Below are 14,322 nucleotides of genomic sequence, written 5' to 3' on the forward strand. Positions count from 1 at the left end.
TTCTGACCTCTGTCTTTCAATGGATCTGTAGGTAAAACACAGAGATTGAGAGAGAGATGGAGAGAGAGAGATGGAGAGAGAGAGAGAGAGAGAGAGAGAGAGAGAGAGAGAGAGAGAGAGAGAGAGAGAGAGAGAGAGAGAGAGAGAGAGAGATGCTGCAGCTGAGAAGAGTCCTCTTAAAGTAAGTCAGCAATGCAATTTGGATATAAATGCATAGAACTTGCTCTTTTTTCATTTTTTCATTCACTGGATAAAAAAAAAATCATAACCACAATCATTGCGTTATCCTCAATGACTTTGAGCTGTGTTTCTGCTACTGAGCATAGCATTTTTGTAAAGACTTTTGTTCCCTAACCATCTTTCTTTTCCTCACCCAAGTTACTTGTTTCCACCCCAATCCTTCCCAATCAACTTTACTTTGTATTATTTAAAAAAGGTTTTGCTGATTCCTTTTGTTTTCCCATCATACTTATTTGCAGATACACTTTCTTCACTGAATCCCTTTGTGATCAAAAAAGAAAGTTAAGGAAGACCAACACAGTGAGTATCTATGAGGATGGATGCTAAATATACTTCTGTTCACATCCCACAAAGTTTTCTGTCATTCCCCAAATGTCAGACACTTGCTTTATGTCCACTTTGTTGGTACCACAGAAAGTACCATGAAATCTTGGAATATATGTGGTAACTCTGTCTTTGACCTGCTTTGGATGTATGTATTGTGGTAAGATCACTGGCTCACAGACTATGAATATTTTCTTCACTTTTGTCAGAAAACTTCAAATATTTTATGGATCCTTTTGACTAATCTTCACTTCTAGCAATATGCTGAGTTTTCCAGATCCCTTCCAAATTGTGTAGTTTCATTTTTTTTACCTCTGCCACTAAATGCCCTATGTGAGATCAAACCTCACACTCTTAATGAGTTCTTTTAATTTGAATTTCTTTTACTTAATATTTTAAGCATTTTGAATGACTATTGCTAATTTTTAATTCTTGTGAAATATTGCTTAAACAGGGAAATAGTTCTTGGTGTTACATTTTTGTAAAGGGTACAAACTTTGGACTTAATTACCTGGTTCCATGGGTAATTCTGTGCATATGCTTATCTCCTCTAAAATCTCAATTTCTTCTCTATAACTTCCCAACACCTCTGGGCTCTTTTCTCTATCATAAAGCCAGGCTGCTATACAACCAGACCACACATCCTGTAAGTCTGCGTGGCTTCTTCTTGAGGAAGTTCCATCTTCCCTTAAGGTGACAGAGGTCAGAAAAGAGCATCACAGACATGCTATCTGTCCTGGGTTTATGGTTTATCTCTTATAACCAAAGTAATGCTGAGATTGTTGGGTGGAGGGGAGGTGTTGGTAGGAGAAATCAGGGCTGGGACTTAGAGCAACAATTGGTGCTGAGGTTGAAGGTTTAGTGGAAAGCATCAGTGCCCACCACCCCTGGCAAACATTCTCTCCACATCTCAATATCTTTCAGCAACATGTGACTAGAGTGACAGAAGTTCATTAGGAATAACTGCCTTAAGCCACCTGCACCTGACTGAGTCTACCGTGCACTATCCTACATCCATGCTCATTGCTGTCGTGTCTAATACGTAGGAGACCTAATATCCTACTTCCATTCTAATCTCTCTGAAAACACGTTTCTCAAACAGAATTTCACCAAGACATGGCCTTACAGCCCAGACTAGCAAACCCAGTCAGAGAATATCTATTCTCTGCGTCCATAATGGGAAGCAGAAGCATTATGATGTCTGGAGCAAAAGTCTTATTGAAAAGTGTGGTGGTGGAGTAGAAGAGAATCTTGCCATGGGTGCTGATGTGAAGGGAGGGTAAAGTCTTCCTACAGAAGCTTGAATCATGAACTGCTTTGGGATTTAGGTCAATTTGGAGTGGGGGAGGAAAGAACACTCAGGATAGGGGAAAATGTTAATAGCACCCAGAAAGGAGGGAGATAATTGTGCAGCATGTTGCTGGAGGAGCACAAAGTGATGATGGAGGACAGTAATTTTGCTAGGAGGAAGCACAATCTCCTAGAGAAGAGGCAACCACAAGCAAGCCCACCTGTTGCCATGCAATCCCAGATGAGGACATCCAAAAGCCACAGACCCATTTGCCCTAAGCCCATTCATTCTAATTAAGTTTCTGCTTAGAAAGAAAGCATATCTCCCCTCCCAATTAGATTCACAAGGTCTCCACAACCACTCAGGTCGTTTCCTTCACACCTTTGTTCAAATTCTATTGGGAGTGAAGAAAGTTACTCTCCCCTAGACAAGTGCCAGGCACTTTAATCTCCACCCACCTCGGCAAACCCTCAGCCCTAACACTATTCTTCTTCTTTTTGCCCCCTCATATCTAGTTGCCATATTATTTTGATTGTGAACAAACTTTTCTGCACGCTTCTCTCTTACCTTACAGATAGTTGGTGGCTCAGTGGACAGAGGGCAGTGCCTGGAGTCAGGAAGAGCTGAGTTCAAATCCATCCTCAGACCCATCTTGGTGGTGAGACCCTGGACAAGTCACTTAACCTCTCTTTTTTTGACAAAGGGATCCACTAGGGAAAGACGTGGCAAATCATTTCAGTTTCTTTAATATGAAAACCCATTGACAGTACAGGCCATTGGGTCCTCAAGAATTAGACATGACTGAAAATGAACTCTGTTATCTTAGCTCATCAGCAGCCCTCTTCTGTACTTCCTGGATGTCCTCTGGACTTTTTTTCTGTGAGTCCTTTGAAAGAAGTGAAGATTTAGCTTAAGAAAATTTCCAGTTAAAAAGGTTCCTATTAGAGTTTTAAGGGGGCTTCTCTCCACTCTCCAAACTGTCTCCTAATGCTTTTCACTGGCTTCAAATGCATTTTCCCCTTTCCCCCTACCTAGTACCTCCATCATATTGTGGCACTGGGCTCCCTATTTAATTACTTCTTTTTGCATTGAAGTAATAGAAGACTTAATAAAAGAAATCACAGTAAGTAATAAATAGCTTACAATGGCCACTCCCAAAGAATAGATTAATCTTTATAAGATGATATATTATTACAATTATTATTTGGAAGTGGTATTAGAGTTTTTGGAAATAGAGCTAATGCATGTATAACTCCCCAATGAAGACTGCTATTTACTTTGCTTCTACGGAAGATTGACCTTAGTGATGAATATTGACTAACTGACCTTTCTCCCGTTATCCCTTTTCCTATCTTTTAAGGTAACTGTATGTTCACCAATATCTATATACAATGATGGAGGCCATGTTTGGAGACAGGAATAGCCATAGAGAAAATATATGTCTTTCTGTCTTTAGTTAAGTAGGATAGGGAAGCTGAGACACATTTATTTCTTCCAAAGTTCTGGATATTGGAGAGTGAAACCTAGCATTCTCTCTTTTCCTACATAGAGGTGGCAGCTTGTGTGCTGTGATAAGTTCCCTGATGGGGATCCCCCTGTATTTCAGGATCCTTGTTCTGATGATTATATATTCCGGCTTCATTTCAGATAGGAGCAGGCCATTTGTTACATCACAGTAAATAATAATAATGACAACTAATGACAGTTCATCATCACCTTTTGCCAGAGAGAGTTTGCATCCCTGTAGGATATCTCTCTGTCTGCTCAATCTGTCCTTGTGATTCTAGGGTTAGGGAGAGGCAATCTAACTTTCTTTGATCAGGATCTGGTCACAATTGTATTTCATTAATCATGATTTAATTCTATTCTGTCATTATAACATTTTTCCCATCTTCATTTAATTTTGCTACATGCTCCCATGGATTAGGATTTCTTAGGAGAACCCAATTAGTTGTGGGAGTGGATTTTACTTGGGTCCTGTAAAATATTCCCTACTAAGACCCCTAAGAGGACTATCTCCTGGGTCTTGAGAAGTGAGGATTCTGGAGTCCAGAATGACCAGTTCCCACAGTGGCAGAATCCAGTGTTGCAGACACCAACGAAGCCTGCAACAATGATCTTGGATTCTCGGATCCATGATTATTGGAGAGGCAATTTCTCTTCTGCTTAGGTTTTGTAGGAAAGATTACACATAGAGTGAATTCTGGAGCCAATATTGTGGTATAGTGGAAACTTGTCTCTGATTTTGTCTTCCTGACAGATTCCCTCTCACTCCTGGGGCTCACTGTGCCATCTTAAGTAATTCTTTCTTCTCTAGGAAGTGTTGCCCTTCCTTCTTACTCCTACAGTTTGCCCTTCCTCCCAGTTAAAAAAAATTGAAAAATTGCCCCTTTCTGTGTCAAGTGTCTTTGGGTTGCTTTTCTTTTCTATAAGGAAACTTTCATTCAAAGTAAATAACTATAGTAGAGAAAGCTCAAAAAAAAATGTACAGCACATGGTAAAAGAGAAAACTCCACATACCACTGACATCACACAGGTAACCCCCCAAGTATGAAGCTCTAAGCCTGATCCAGCTTCCATCAAAGGGAAGAAGTTAATATACATTTAATTCCAAAGAATATTTCAGATACAGATGCTGGCTTTCATTCTGGAAAATCTATAGTGCTTGTTAGATTTTTAAAATAGTGTTTTTGTCTGTCCTAAGCATGGAGTTCCATTTTTTTTTCCTCCATGGAGTTGGGGGATGTCTTGTGTGTGATAAAATAAAGGGGATTCTGGAAGCATGCCATGACTGTTGTGCCTTTGGGACTCTATCTGATAATTTTATTATCTACCCTGTTCTCAGGCAGAGTGAGCTCATCTATCCCATTACTGTTGGCATTCTAATTGGCCACATAGAAATTTAAACTCCACCTTTCACTGATGATTTTGTCTTTTTTTTTTGATGTTGCCTCTGTTCAGTTTATCTATGAAGGTGATTATAAGGCCAGAAAACAGAAAATTTCCCTCCATTTGGTGTGCAATTGGTCACAATGGTCACAATTGTTTTTCTTTTTTTTTTTCTTTTCCTTTAATTTCTTTTTTTTTTGAGGCAGTCATGGTAAAGTGAATTGTCCTGGGTCACACAGCTAGTATATGTCTGAGGTTGGATTTCAACTCAGGTTCTTTTGACTCTAGGACCGGTGCTCTATCCACAGTGCCCCACAACTGTTTTTCAATAAACACTAGTTGATGATATGCCATAGCTAAAGAAATGTTTCCCATCTGTTCCTCAGTTATTTTTTTCCATTCTACATTGGAATAGGCTTCCTCAGGAGACCCCCATTAGTTATACAGAGAGGATTTACTTGGCTGTTGTAAATTATTATCCACCAAGAAACCTGAGGGGTTTTTCTCCTGAACTTTGTGAAATGAAGCTTCCTTCTGGCATCTAAAATGTTGGGACCACCTTGGACTAAGTGCTCACATCATGTAACGCAGTATCAAAAGTTAAAGGAACCCTCACAAGCAAAGTTTTCTGACCTAGATTGATGAGAATCATGATTAGATGAATGATAAAACATCCCCTCATCACTAGTGCTTCAAAAGAAGATAACATAGAGATGACCTGTGTCAAAATAGTTGCCTCCAAGAGGATTACATCTGGATCTGTCTATCCCCTCTTTCTGTAAGTCCCATCTCTAGGAGCCTTGTGAGCGCATACTGAACACTGTGGATGCTACTCCATTTACCCCTCCCTGGATATCGAATGACCTAATTTCAAAGTTACCTTCCCCTCCTCCGTCCCTTCCTTCTTTCTCTGTGAGTTCTGTTGAAAGATAGCTATTGGATTAAACGTGTCTTAAATGTGTTTAATAATCTCCAGGATGCTTATTTATTCATTGAGGAAACTTCGTCCTTCAAAGAAAATAATGACATTTGTGAAATATTAGGATATGTGCAGCATGCAAATGGAGAGATAGCTTTTGGTGGGAGGCTCTCATGCACCCTTTAAATTGCAAAGACCAGTATATAATCCCTGTAAGTATGAAGCTGGCCCTATAAAAATACTCTCCCCACAGAATACATGTCAAAATTTGCATGATACAGAATAAAGGTAACATCTCAGAAATGACTATTCATTTTCTGTCTGAAACATGTAATGTATTTGATAGGTTTTTTTGTTTTCTTTCTTCCTCCCTTCATCCCTCCTTTTCTCTCTCACTCCCTCCCTGCCTTCCTTCCTTCCTTCCTTCCCTCCTTCCTTTTTCCTTCCTTGCTTCCTTCCTTTTTTCCTGTTTTCCTTTTTTCCCTCCCTCCCTCCTCTTTTCTTCCTTCATTCCTTCCTTCCTTCCTTCCCTCCTTTCTGTTTTTTTTTCTTAGTTTTAACAGGTTTCACTTCTGTGTTCCTTTATAGGGCACCTGCCTCATCTATTCTATCCACAAAAGTTAAAAAAGTTCGCCAGTACTGATATTATCATCCATTATTACACTTACTTTCCTGCACGTCCTTCAGGTGTCAGTGAGCAGTTTTTGCTCAATAGTCCCTGTAGTGCCTCAAAGCTGAACAGCAACAAATTCGTGGAAAAAACACACATCTACTTCTGGCCACATTATCTCACAAACTCATGACATCACCCTAACAGGCAAAATGGAGTTCTTCCTAGGTTTCCATCTTTTGAAACACACCAATCTTCTTTCTCATTACCAACTCTAAAATGAAGCTGCATCAGAAATCTTGTCCTTCATTAAATGCAGGAAATATTTTGATGTGATGTATGTTGCTAAAAGAAAGACTGAACCTTTGGAAAGAGAATGGCCTCTCAGGTTCTGCCTTTATTTGGATTTCCTGATCTGACCTGTCTTGGCAGGAAGTCAGGTTTCCATCCCAACTGTATACTAATAGTGGAGGATGTTTCATTCACCTGTCCAATGTGCTACAGGGGCGTGGGGGCCAACAGAGTTCACAAACGAAAAGACACTTGGGGAACCCAAGTTCAAAAGTCACTAATAAATCTCCATCGTAATCAACTTTGGCAAAAGACATAAAATAGACAGCTGTAGGGACAGCACCACAAGGGATAGAAAAGTAGGTATAGCATAAGACAGTGGTTAGATCCATAGTAGTGAGTCAGGTGAGGGAGGAAGAAAAGCCCCTCACTGCTTCCCCCCCCCAACATTGTATATGATAGTGACCTATAAAATTATTTGATCCTCCCCCTCTATAATTAAAAAATGAGTATGTGTAGGCATGTACTTATTTGTGTTTTATATGTTACACAATGTGCTATAATATTAATGTGTTAGAAAGTCAGTCAAATATCATTTATTAAATTCTCAGTACAACTCAGATAATAGTTTGAGTGCTTGGTTACAAAGGAGGACAAAAATATTGTCCCCATCCTAAAATACATTTTAATGGAAGAGACAACATGTAAATAATTGTACATATAAGATATATGTAGAGTAAATGGAAGGTAATCTCAGAGGGAAGGCACTTGAGTAGAGCAGTTGAGAAAGGACCAGAAAAGGCTTCTTAATGAAGGTGGGATTTGAGCAGCATTGAGGGAAGCTGAGAGATGGAAGGGAGGGGGTCTCTGTGTTCCATGCTCTAGAAAATCCCAGTGCAAAGTCCCAGAGCTTGAAGAGGGGGTATCCTGGGTAACTAATAGAACAGGCTTTGCCTTAAGAAGAAATATAACCTTCTGATATGTGGATAAGAATCACACTTACCCTTTGACCTGTGTTTTGATGTCTCTGAAGATGGAGTGGCTGCAGATGCCTACAACCAGTATATCTCTTGTCTGAGAGCAAAGTGGAAAGATTCTGACTCTCCTGCTCCAAACAGGGAAGCACCTAAAGAAACAAATGACAATATGATCCAGGATTTCATTGGCAAGATCTTCAAGTCAAGCAATCAAGTATTTAAGAAGCTGCCACAATGTGCCAGGCTTTGCACTTAGCACAGGGGTTACAAATAAGAGCAAACTCAAAAAAAGTCCATCCTCAAGGAAGCAGGTTTAACACTCAAACAACTGTGGATAAACAAGGTACATACATGATAAAGTGGAAATAATATCAGAGGAAAGACACTTAGTATGAAGGGGAAAGGGAAAGCTTTCTTGTATGAGGTTGTATTTTACTTGGCACTCCAAGAAATGGACCTGAGGAGGGAGAAAATTGCAGATATGGTAGATAGCCAATGAAAATGCCTAGAGTTGGGATATAGAGTGTCTCTTGTGTGGGACAGTTTCCCTAAGCTAATGTCAGTAAGTCATTGAGTATACATTTATGAATCTATGTTTATATCTGTTTTCATATCTATCTGTCTATCTATCCAGATACAGATATATCTATAGACAAAGACCAACTTTTACAAAGACAGAGAATTTTATACTTGATCTTGGAGGTAATAAGGAGCCATGAGATACAATGCCTTCAAGAAGAAGATGGAGTTTTGCTGGGAAGTCTTGGTGCTCATGGCACACACAAATAAATAGATAATTGTGGAAAGATTGGGCAATTTACCTGTTATTACATCCAGGTGCAGCAAAAACCACAGAATCTGTCAGGTGCCTCGTGAAAACAATTCACTGCAACTACTTATTGCCCATAGGTGAGTTAGTTAGACTCCTTTATGAACAGGTAATAGGCATTTATTTCAGTGACTTCTAAAGAAGAGCTGCCAGTTGTAGAAAAATGTTAAGAATCTGTCTCTGGAATAGACATTTCAAGTGAAGGTGAAGATGAAATAAAGTATTAAAATGAGCAACAATTCAAATATGGAGAGAGGATTAAACCAATATGCAATATCTTCTTTGCCTAGCACTTCAGCTATAGAGATTCCAAGAGTACAGACACATTGTACAGATCTTATGAAAGCTACTAGCCTGCCTGGGTCTACCACAAGTTCAGGATTACAAAGACTTTGATTAGCCATACCATCAGCTAGTTCCAGTTTACTACATTGGTCAATAGGTCTCTGAGAGTTAGGATTATTTGAGTGGTGTCCAGACTAGGTTAAAATGTTCCAGGGGAATCTGTAGCTAGAGGTTAGTACTCAAGGTTACTCCTATAAAGTGTGCCTTCCATGTAATTCCACATGATCAATGAAGTATGTGCTAATTACTGTATTTTCAGTATGGCAAAAAATTATTTTATTGTTCATATTTATTTGTTCCTGTATTAATATTTTGTATACATTATAGGTTCACCTATTTGTAGCTATGCATAGCTTTGATATTTGTTATTTTAATGGAGTTGATTTTTTTTTTGTATTCACAGCCCCTGTGCCTGGCACAGTGCCTGGCACAGAATAGGAGCATAGTAAGTAATTGTTCATTGTTTTCCATATACACTGCTGTTTATTGATATTACCTAGAACTACTAAAGTTATTATTGCTTTTATTTTGCTTTTTTTCTGTGCTACAATCGATTGCTACCTGTTTAGCAATTCAGACCTGGAGTTAGAATGCATTGGGTGATAAAACACTGTAAATACAACCTTACGTATGTTAAGATTAAAGGGATACAATTCTTAATTTAATTAAAATAAAACGTTACTCCACTTCATATGTACATTCATCATTGCAATGGAAAATGGTCAGAAATATGTCACTAAAGTCAATTTATTTGCTGTCCTGATTTTTACAATTTTTGGATGTATATGTGGAAAATCTTTTAAATTTTGTATAAAAATACTTGTTCATTTTATCTTGAGGGATCCCCTGTATAACTTAATCATGAACTCTTCTTTTTGCCATAGATCTGAAAGCTAATTCCTTCTTTTCTTCTCTAACGTGTTTATGATATGACTTTTAATATCTAACTTTATGTATCCATTTGGAACTTACCTTGGTGTATGGGGTAAGGTACTGATCTAAATTCGATGCTTGCCAGACTGCTTCCCCAACAGTTTTTGTCAGTTTTTGAGTACATATGCCAGTAACAAGGGTCTTTGATTTTTTTAAACATCATGGCACTCTGTTCCCTTGCTTCTGCATGTCATGCAAATAATCTGTTATACTTATTGATCTCTTTTAAAAATTTCAAAATCGTTCATCTTCACAAGGTCCTCAAATTATTTCACTTAAAATGTGAAGCTCAAATTCCATATATATGGAACTATTCCTTTTGGCAGAGATTTATTGCTCAATGCTCCATGGCTACATGAAGAACCAAGTTGGTGAGAGCCTGGGAGAAGAGAATTCCCTTTCTTATGGCTTCTGGCTTGAAAAAGAAGACATTTTTTTACAGATTCTCTTCAAGTTCCTAAGGTGAAAGAAATACTTTAGGAAGAAGTCAGTATGTAGAGGAGTTGGAAGATTCATCATGTTTCTATCCCCACTTAACCACACTGGAGACTTTTTTTAGAATTTCCCTTTGGGTGATGTTTGGAGGTCTCTTGGTTGAACTGAGATGTCTCTCTCTCCGTGAGGGAGCTCATTCACACTGTATTTTCTGGGTAGTTCTCATCTATCTGCCTTCACTGATTTGTATTGGCCATTAGCTGGGATAAATGGTTTATTTGATATTTGTTACATCTATGTCTTTTGTAGATCTGGCATTTGATGGAAATAGATTCCAACTTTGGATTTATAGTACTTCTTCATTAAGGCATAACAACCAGGAACTCAGTTCAACCTAGTCTCCTAAACTAACGATTTTTAGGGGTCTGAATAGATATGATTCAGAGGTGTCATATTTTCTCAGAGTAGAGCAGAACACTCAGCATCTGATGCCAATTTCCCACTTCCCCTCTTGGAAGGAATCAAATTTTGCTTTGGAGAAGGGTGGCTGGAGGAGACTCTAAAGCTTTCTATTTATGCCTCCCTGTGAACCACATCTAGACAGATCCATGTGAACACATAAGCTATCTGGGCAATAGACAACTCCCTGTCCCTGGCCACTTTTCTTTAAGACCTTCCCTTTACCCACCTCTTTCACTTGTACTATAACCATTCTTTCTTCCTTCACAATCTTAACCCTTTAATTAATTAGTTCAGCTAAAGGTTCTTCTCTACTCTTGCCTCATTATCCTATCCCCGTTCATTCCCTGTGAAACTCTTGCCTAGCTTATCCTTACTATCTTCTTTTTCTCATCCTCCTCATGTGCTGCTTCATGCTAATTCAACTTACACAACTATGCCAATGCAGGTCACCACAAATTTGTATTATCTTATCAAAAGAAATATTTTCCTTTACTGCTCTCTTTAGCCTGCTTACTCCACTCTCAGCCCTCATTCTCAGCAAAGAAACTTTACTTTTACTTTACAAAGGAACTTTTACTTTACCAAAAACTAAAAGACATCCTTTCCTCCCCTATTTTAAACTTCAAAAACACAAGATATAATGTCATTTTCGAACTCAATACCCCTCTTTTGCTAACACTCCCCTACATGCTGGTTATTATTGTTGAGTTTTTCAGTTGTGTCTGACTCTCTGTGACTACATGAACTTTGTCTTTTTCTGTAACGATACTGGAATAATCTGACATTTACTTCTCCAGTATGTCTCTATTTTTACAGATGGGGAACTGAGACAAATAAGGGTTAAAAGACTTGCCTAGGGTTACACAGCTGGTAGGTGTCTGAAGTCAAATTTAAACTCAGATCTTCCTGATTTTACACCAAGCAAGCTATCCACTGTACCATCTAGCTGTCCCCACATGTTTTACTCCCTTCCCATTATAATGTAAAGTCCTTGAGGGCAGAAGGCTGCCTCATTTTTAGCATTTTATTCCCAATATTTACCACAGTTCTGGGCACACAGTAATCACTTGATGAATGATCTTTTCTTTCTTTTCTCTTCCTTCCTTAAACACCCGTGCTTTTTTCCCTCATTGTCTCTCACTTGTATTCCAGCCACTCCTTTTAGCATCACAATCTTGACCTGTGTTTAATTACTTCAACTAAATCTTATTCTCTACTCTTGTTCTCTTATCCACCCATTTATCCATCAATCCATCGATCCTTCCATTCTTCATTCCTTCATTCTTTCCTTCATTCCTTCCCTTCATTTCTTCCTTCCAGCATCCAAATCTGCTCAAATTCACTTCCTTATTCCCTTTTTTCCTTTCTTCCTCCCCTCCTCCATTCTTCCCTCCCTCCCTTCCTCTCTTCCTTCCTTCCTTCTTTTCCTTCCTTCCTTCTTTTCCTTCCTTCCTTCTTTCCTTCCTTTTTTCTTTCCTTCCAACTATCATTACTCTTGTCCCTGAAGAATGGGTGATCCATATCCTTACCAGGTCAAACCTTCACCTTTTGCTTTAATCCTATCTCTTTCTATTTCTTTTGGGAGCTAACCTTTTCAACAATTGTCCCTTCCCCAACCCTATGACTTTCTAATTAAAAATCTCTCTCTGTCTACTATCTCCTTCCCCAATGACTTAAAACTATTTTTAGTTTTGCTAACCTCTGAGTTTATATACCCATTTTAGGGCCTGAAGGGTTCACACCTAATCAACAAAGGTTGTGGGCATGGGACTTTGCACCTAATAAGGTTTAAAAGCCCTTGATTACTTTAGCATGCTAAAAGAGAAAACAGTAAAAAAAAAGTCCCACCTTAATTGCCATTACAAGTGGTGAGTGAGTTCCTTGAAAGCAAGTGATAAACCATGAAAGAAGGATGGACAGGGGAGGGGAAAACCTGAATCAGTGAGGATTTCTGGATGAGACAGAAAAAGAGCTCAGATATTTGGTTCTGTGGGTAAGGGGGCATTAGTAAGAGAATAAAATTTGGTGACAGGACTCAAAGCAAAAAGTTCAAAGCCATTCAAGCTCTCTTTTACCAATTTTGCACCTGAGTGTCAATTACTTTTTATACCTTTGAAATCAATAGAATCCTTTTGAATGTGGCCCTAAAAGCTTGTATCACTTATTTATTCCTCAGGGTGTTAATAAAGGGGTTCAGTACTGGTGCCACTGAGGTTGCAAGTACTGACACCACCTTATTCAAAGCTAATGCTTCTTTTGCAGAAGGTTTGATATAAATGAAGATGCAGCTGCCATAACTAATGGAGATGACAATCATGTGGGAGGAACAAGGAGAAAAGGCTGTTTTCCTTTGCTGGGCAGAGGGGAATCTCAGAATAGTCCTGACTATATAGGCATAAGATAGAACCACTAACACTAAGGTTGTTATGAGCGTCAACCCTGTAGAGGCTAAAATTATTCTTTCTATGAATTGTGTGTGAGAGCATGTGATCTCCAGCAAGGGTGCTGCATTACAGGCAAAATGGTCAATAATATTGGAGTCACGGAATTCTAGCTCAAGACCCATATCAACTATTGGAAGGATGGTCATCAACCCAGACAGCCAACAACCCAGGAGAAGCTGGTTACAGACTCTGTTGTTCATGATCTTTGCATAATGCAGGGGTTTGCAGATGGCTACATAACGGTCGTAAGACATGGCATCCAAGAGAAAAATTCTGAGGCCTCAAAGAGGAAAGCAAAAAATAATTGAGTGAAACATGCATTATAGATCACAGTATAGTCCCCTGATGATATGTACAGGAATCTAGGAACACAAACAATTGTGAGCAACAATTCTAAGAAAGAAAATTTCCTAAGGAAAAAATACACAAGGGTTTAAGGTGGAGATCCACCCAAATGAGGGTGATAATGGTTAAGTTCCCAGTTACACTCAGCATGTAGGTCAGAAACAAAAAGATAAAAAGCAGAATCTTCAGTTGCGGGTCCTCTGTCAATACCTAGAGAATGAATAATGTTATCCCTGTTTGGTTTCTCATTTTTGACCTCTGTCTTTAGATGGATCTGTATGTGAAACAAAGGAAGAGAGAAAGAGAGAGAGAGAGAGAGAGAGAGAGAGAGAGAGAGAGAGAGACAGAGACAGAGAGACAGAGAAAGAGACAGAGAAAGACAGACAGACAGACACAGAGACAGACAGAGACACAGAGAAACAGAGAAACATTGAGACAGAGACAGACAGAAACAGAGAGAAGTTGGAGCCGAGAAGAACTATCATAAAAAAAACTTCAGCAATGTAATTTGGTTATAAATACTCAGAAGTCACTCTTGGGCCCTTTTTCATTCACTGGCTGTAAAAGAATATCATGCCATCATTGTGGTAGCTCAGTGACTTTGAGATGTGTATCAGCTACTGAACATAGCATTTTCATAAAGAATTTTGTCCCCTCTTCCCCCCACCCAGTTCCTTGCCTCTGCCACATTCCTTCCCAATCAACTTTATAATGTATTGTCTAAAAAGCTTATGTTGATTCCTTTTGTTTTCCCACATACTCATTTCTAGGTACATTTCCTTCACTGAATCCCTATGTCACCTAGAAAAGAAAAGTTAAGGAAGACCAACACAGTGGCAATTTATGACACTGTATAGCAAATACACTTCTGTTCACAGCCCACAAAGTTTTCAGCCATTCCCCAACTGTCAGACCCTCTCTTCACATCCTCTTTGTTCTTACTAGAAAAGTACCAAAATGTCTTGGAATACATGTGGTGCCTCTTTCT

General features: G+C 38.9%; 1 pseudogene; it reads right to left on the reverse strand.

The window, feature by feature from the left end:
• Positions 1 to 12,649: 12,649 nt before the first annotated feature.
• Positions 12,650 to 13,583, reverse strand: LOC118851303 (annotated as a pseudogene).
• Between the last annotated feature and the right edge of the window lie 739 nt (positions 13,584 to 14,322).

Source organism: Trichosurus vulpecula, chromosome 5 (assembly GCF_011100635.1).
Source record: "Trichosurus vulpecula isolate mTriVul1 chromosome 5, mTriVul1.pri, whole genome shotgun sequence".
NCBI classification, from domain to species: Eukaryota; Metazoa; Chordata; class Mammalia; order Diprotodontia; family Phalangeridae; genus Trichosurus; species Trichosurus vulpecula.